A 6,867-nucleotide genomic window follows, 5' to 3' on the forward strand; every position below is an offset into this window, starting at 1 on the left:
GAATAAGTATGTATTTCAGGGGTGAGTTAGCAGGTTATTGGGGAAGTAAGTCCTGATATTTTTGGAGGTTGCAGGGGCCACTACACCATTCAAAATAGGCAGGCTTTAACATATGCAGTTAGGCCCCGTAGGATGATATTAGCTAAAAAGTGCCCCAAACACTCAAACGGGCTTGCATCTGGGAAGGGAAAATATGGGAAACATGACTTAGACACCAAAATATACACTATATGCCATGTTTCCAAATTTTTATCCACAGTGGTTACAGCATGAAGCGAATGCATGTGAATATACAAAGGTGCATTGCATTAAACAAGTCCACTGAGTGTCCCAAAATTGCCGGCCTGCCTGCTTTCATCCATCAATTGTTCTAAATTTTTCATTACCCAATGAGCTGAGGTGGAGTCTTAGCCACTGGTACCATCAGGGAGGTGTGTAAAGCACTTTAGGCTAGACAGCCAATCAGCTGCCAGCTTCCATCTGTCAATCAAATACAGCAACCAATCAGAAAGCTGCCCATTGATCAGCAGGCCCTTTATGACATCACAGACATACCCTCAGAACTATCTGTGCATGTCTAATGGCTGGCTGTCAGTTGGGCGGGTGGGTGGCAGAGGGAGGGGATGTCTGTCTCGTTTCTCCTGAAAATTGCAGTTTTTCTGCGTTTACGGGAAAAGTTGAGGTCCGACGCGCAAAAGTGGGGTATCGTAGAAATCACCTTTTAAAGTCGCACATTTCCAGCCCCCCAAAAATGGGCATTTCAAATGAGAAATGAGTCCAATGAACAAAATAGGGTTAATAAGTATGTATTTCAGGGGTGAGTTAGCAGGTTATTGGGGAAGTAAGTCCTGATATTTTTGGAGGTTGCAGGGGCCACTACACCATTTACAATAGGCAGGTTTTAGCATATGCAGTTAGGCCCTGTAGGATGATTTTAGCTAAAAAGTGCCCCAAACACTCAAACGGGCTTGTATCTGGGAAGGGAAAATATGGGAAACATGACTTAGACAGCAAATGATACACTGTTTGCCATGTATCCAAATTTTTATGCACAGTGGTTACAGCATGAAGCGAATGCATGTGAATATACAAAGGTGCATTGCATTAAACATGTCCACTGAGTGTCCCAAAATGGCCGGCCTGCCTGCTTTCATCCATCAATTGTTCTAAATTTTTCATTACCCAATGAGCTGAGGTGGAGTCTTAGCCAGTGGTACCATCAGGGAGGTGTGTAAAGCACTTTAGGCTAGACAGCCAATCAGCTGCCAGCTTCCATCTGTCAATCAAATACAGCAGCCAATCAGAAAGCTGCCCATTGATCAGCAGGCCCTTTATGACATCACAGAAAGACCCTCAGAACTATCTGTGCATGTCTAATGGCTGGCTGTCAGTTGGGTGGGTGGGTGGCAGAGGGAGGGGATGTCTGTCTCGTTTCTCCTGAAAATTGCGCTTTTTCTGCATTTACGGGAAAAGTTGAGGTCCGACGCGCAAAACTGGGGTATCGTAGAAATCACCTTTTAAAGACGCACATTTCTACCCCCCCAAAAATGGGCATTTCAAATGAGAAATGAGTCCAATGAACAAAATAGGGTGAATAAGTATGTATTTCAGGGGTGAGTTAGCAGGTTATTGGGGAAGTAAGTCCTGATATTTTTGGAGGTTGCAGGGGCCACTACACCATTCAAAATAGGCAGGCTTTAGCATATGCAGTTAGGCCCCGTAGGATGATTTTAGCTAAAAAGTTCCCCAAACACTCAAACGGGCTTGTATCTGGGAAGGGAAAATATGGGAAACATGACTTAGACAGCAAATGATACACTGTTTGCCATGTTTCCAAATTTTTATGCACAGTGGTTACAGCATGAAGCGAATGCATGTGAATATACAAAGGTGCATTGCATTAAACATGTCCACTGAGTGTCCCAAAATGGCCGGCCTGCCTGCTTTCATCCATCAATTGTTCTAAATTTTTCATTACCCAATGAGCTGAGGTGGAGTCTTAGCCAGTGGTACCATCAGGGAGGTGTGTAAAGCACTTTAGGCTAGACAGCCAATCAGCTGCCAGCTTCCATCTGTCAATCAAATACAGCAGCCAATCAGAAAGCTGCCCATTGATCAGCAGGCCCTTTATGACATCACAAACAGACCCTCAGAACTATCTGTGCATGTCTAATGGCTGGCTGTCAGTTGGGTGCGTGGGTGGCAGAGGGAGGGGATGTCTGTCTCGTTTCTCCTGAAAATTGCGCTTTTTCTGCGTTTACGGGAAAAGTTGAGGTCCGACGCGCAAAAGTGGGGTATCGTAGAAATCAGCTTTTAAAGACGCACATTTCTGACCCCCCAAAAATGGGCATTTCAAATGAGAAATGAGTCCAATGAACAAAATAGGGTTAATAAGTATGTATTTCAGGGGTGAGTTAGCAGGTTATTGGGGAAGTAAGTCCTGATATTTTTGGAGGTTGCAGGGGCCACTACACCATTTAAAATAGGCAGGTTTTAGCATATGCAGTTAGGCCCTGTAGGATGATTTTAGCTAAAAAGTGCCCCAAACACTCAAATGGGCTTGTATCTGGGAAGGGAAAAAATGGGAAACATGACTTAGACACCAAATGATACACTATTTGCCATGTTTCCAAATTTTTATGCACAGCGGTTACAGCATGAAGCGAATGCATGTTAATATACAAAGGTGCATTTCATTAAACAAGTCCAATGAGCATCCCAAAATGGCCGGCCTGCCTGCTTTCATCCATCAATTGTTCTAAATTTTTCATTTCCCAACGAGCTGAGGTGGAGTCTTAGCCAGTGGTACCATCAGGGAGGTGTGTAAAGCACTTTAGGCTAGACAGCCAATCAGCTGCCAGCTTCCATCTGTCAATCAAATACAGCAGCCAATCAGAAAGCTGCCCATTGATCAGCAGGCCCTTTATGACATCACAGACAGACCCTCAGAACTATCTGTGCATGTCTAATGGCGGGCTGTCAGTTGGGCGGGTGGGTGGCAGAGGGAGGGGATGTCTGTCTCGTTTCTCCCTAAAATTGCGGTTTTTCTGCGTTTACGGGAAAAGTTGAGGTCCGACGCGCAAAAGTGGGGTATCGTAGAAATCACCTTTTAAAGACGCACATTTCTGGGCCCCCCAAAAATGGGCATTTCAAATGAGAAATGAGTCCAATGAACAAAATAGGGTGAATAAGTATGTATTTCAGGGGTGAGTTAGCAGGTTATTGGGGAAGTAAGTCCTGATATTTTTGGAGGTTGCAGGGGCCACTACACCATTTAAAATAGGCAGGCTTTAACATATGCAGTTAGGCCCCGTAGGATGATATTAGCTAAAAGGTGCCCCAAACACTCAAACGGGCTTGCATCTGGGAAGGGAAAATATGGGAAACATGACTTAGACACCAAAAGATACACTATATGCCATGTTTCCAAATTTTTATGCACAGTGGTTACAGCATGAAGCGAATGCATGTGAATATACAAAGGTGCATTGCATTAAACAAGTCCACTGAGTGTCCCAAAATTGCCGGCCTGCCTGCTTTCATCCATCAATTGTTCTAAATTTTTCATTACCCAATGAGCTGAGGTGGAGTCTTAGCCACTGGTACCATCAGGGAGGTGTGTAAAGCACTTTAGGCTAGACAGCCAATCAGCTGCCAGCTTCCATCTGTCAATCAAATACAGCAACCAATCAGAAAGCTGCCCATTGATCAGCAGGCCCTTTATGACATCACAGACATACCCTCAGAACTATCTGTGCATGTCTAATGGCTGGCTGTCAGTTGGGCGGGTGGGTGGCAGAGGGAGGGGATGTCTGTCTCGTTTCTCCTGAAAATTGCAGTTTTTCTGCGTTTACGGGAAAAGTTGAGGTCCGACGCGCAAAAGTGGGGTATCGTAGAAATCACCTTTTAAAGTCGCACATTTCCAGCCCCCCAAAAATGGGCATTTCAAATGAGAAATGAGTCCAATGAACAAAATAGGGTTAATAAGTATGTATTTCAGGGGTGAGTTAGCAGGTTATTGGGGAAGTAAGTCCTGATATTTTTGGAGGTTGCAGGGGCCACTACACCATTTAAAATAGGCAGGTTTTAGCATATGCAGTTAGGCCCTGTAGGATGATTTTAGCTAAAAAGTGCCCCAAACACTCAAACGGGCTTGTATCTGGGAAGGGAAAATATGAGAAACATGACTTAGACAGCAAATGATACACTGTTTGCCATGTTTCCAAATTTTTATGCACAGTGGTTACAGCATGAAGCGAATGCATGTGAATATACAAAGGTGCATTGCATTAAACATGTCCACTGAGTGTCCCAAAATGGCCGGCCTGCCTGCTTTCATCCATCAATTGTTCTAAATTTTTCATTACCCAATGAGCTGAGGTGGAGTCTTAGCCAGTGGTACCATCAGGGAGGTGTGTAAAGCACTTTAGGCTAGACAGCCAATCAGCTGCCAGCTTCCATCTGTCAATCAAATACAGCAGCCAATCAGAAAGCTGCCCATTGATCAGCAGGCCCTTTATGACATCACAGAAAGACCCTCAGAACTATCTGTGCATGTCTAATGGCTGGCTGTCAGTTGGGTGGGTGGGTGGCAGAGGGAGGGGATGTCTGTCTCGTTTCTCCTGAAAATTGCGCTTTTTCTGCGTTTACGGGAAAAGTTGAGGTCCGACGCGCAAAACTGGGGTATCGTAGAAATCACCTTTTAAAGACGCACATTTCTGCCCCCCCCCAAAAATGGGCATTTCAAATGAGAAATGAGTCCAATGAACAAAATAGGGTTAATAAGTATGTATTTCAGGGGTGAGTTAGCAGGTTATTGGGGAAGTAAGTCCTGATATTTTTGGAGGTTGCAGGGGCCACTACACCATTTACAATAGGCAGGTTTTAGCATATGCAGTTAGGCCCTGTAGGATGATTTTAGCTAAAAAGTGCCCCAAACACTCAAACGGGCTTGTATCTGGGAAGGGAAAATATGGGAAACATGACTTAGACAGCAAATGATACACTGTTTGCCATGTATCCAAATTTGTATGCACAGTGGTTACAGCATGAAGCGAATGCATGTGAATATACAAAGGTGCATTGCATTAAACATGTCCACTGAGTGTCCCAAAATGGCCGGCCTGCCTGCTTTCATCCATCAATTGTTCTAAATTTTTCATTACCCAATGAGCTGAGGTGGAGTCTTAGCCAGTGGTACCATCAGGGAGGTGTGTAAAGCACTTTAGGCTAGACAGCCAATCAGCTGCCAGCTTCCATCTGTCAATCAAATACAGCAGCCAATCAGAAAGCTGCCCAGTGATCAGCAGGCCCTTTATGACATCACAGAAAGACCCTCAGAACTATCTGTGCATGTCTAATGGCTGGCTGTCAGTTGGGTGGGTGGGTGGCAGAGGGAGGGGATGTCTGTCTCGTTTCTCCTGAAAATTGCGCTTTTTCTGCGTTTACGGGAAAAGTTGAGGTCCGACGCGCAAAAGTGGGGTATCGTAGAAATCACATTTTAAAGACGCACATTTCTGGCCCCCCAAAAATGGGCATTTCAAATGAGAAATGAGTCCAATGAACAAAATAGGGTGAATAAGTATGTATTTCAGGGGTGAGTTAGCAGATTATTGGGGAAGTAAGTCCTGATATTTTTGGAGGTTGCAGGGGCCACTACACCATTAAAAAAAGGCAGGTTTTAGCATATGCAGTTAGGCCCCGTAGGATGATTTTAGCTAAAAAGTGCCCCAAACACTCAAACGGGCTTGTATCTGGGAAGGGAAAAAATGGGAAACATGACTTAGACACCAAATGATACACTGTTTGCCATGTTTCCAAATTTTTATGCACAGCGGTTACAGCATGAAGCGAATGCATGTGAATATACAAAGGTGCATTGCATTAAACAAGTCCAATGAGCGTCCCAAAATGGCCGGCCTGCCTGCTTTCATCCATCAATTGTTCTAAATTTTTCATTTCCCAACGAGCTGAGGTGGAGTCTTAGCCAGTGGTACCATCAGGGAGGTGTGTAAAGCACTTTAGGCTAGACTGCCAATCAGCTGCCAGCTTCTATCTGTCAATCAAATACAGCAGCCAATCAGAAAGCTGCCCCTTAATCAGCAGGCCCTTTATGACATCACAGAAAGACCCTCAGAACTATCTGTGCATGTCTAATGGCTGGCTGTCAGTTGGGCGGGTGGGTGGCAGAGGGAGGGGATGTCTGTCTCGTTTCTCCTGAAAATTGCGTTTTTTCTGCCTTTTTCGGGAAAAGTTGAGATCCGACGCGCAAAAGTGGGGTATCGCAGAAATCACCTTTTATAGAAGCACATTTCTGGCCCCCCAAAAATGGGCATTTCAAATGAGAAATGAGTCCAATGAACAAAATAGGGTGAATAAGTATGTATTTCAGGGGTGAGTTAGCAGGTTATTGGGGAAGTAAGTCCTGATATTTTTGGAGGTTGCAGGGGCCACTACACCATTCAAAATAGGCAGGCTTTAGCATATGCAGTTAGGCCTCGTAGGATGATTTTAGCTAAAAAGTGCCCCAATCACTCAAACGGGCTTGTATCTGGGAAGGGAAAATATGGGAAACATGACTTAGACAGCAAATGATACACTGTTTGCCATGTTTCCAAATTTTTATGCACAGTGGTTACAGCATGAAGCGAATGCATGTGAATATACAAAGGTGCATTGCATTAAACAAGTCCACTGAGTGTCCCAAAATGGCCGGCCTGCCTGCTTTCATCCATCAATTGTTCTAAATTTTTCATTACCCAATGAGCTGAGGTGGAGTCTTAGCCAGTGGTACCATCAGGGAGGTGTGTAAAGCACTTTAGGCTAGACAGCCAATCAGCTGCCAGCTTCCATCTGTCAATCAAATAC

Source organism: Crinia signifera, chromosome 5 (genome assembly GCF_055691185.1).
Source record: "Crinia signifera chromosome 5, ASM5569118v1, whole genome shotgun sequence".
In the NCBI taxonomy this organism is placed as follows: Eukaryota; Metazoa; Chordata; class Amphibia; order Anura; family Myobatrachidae; genus Crinia; species Crinia signifera.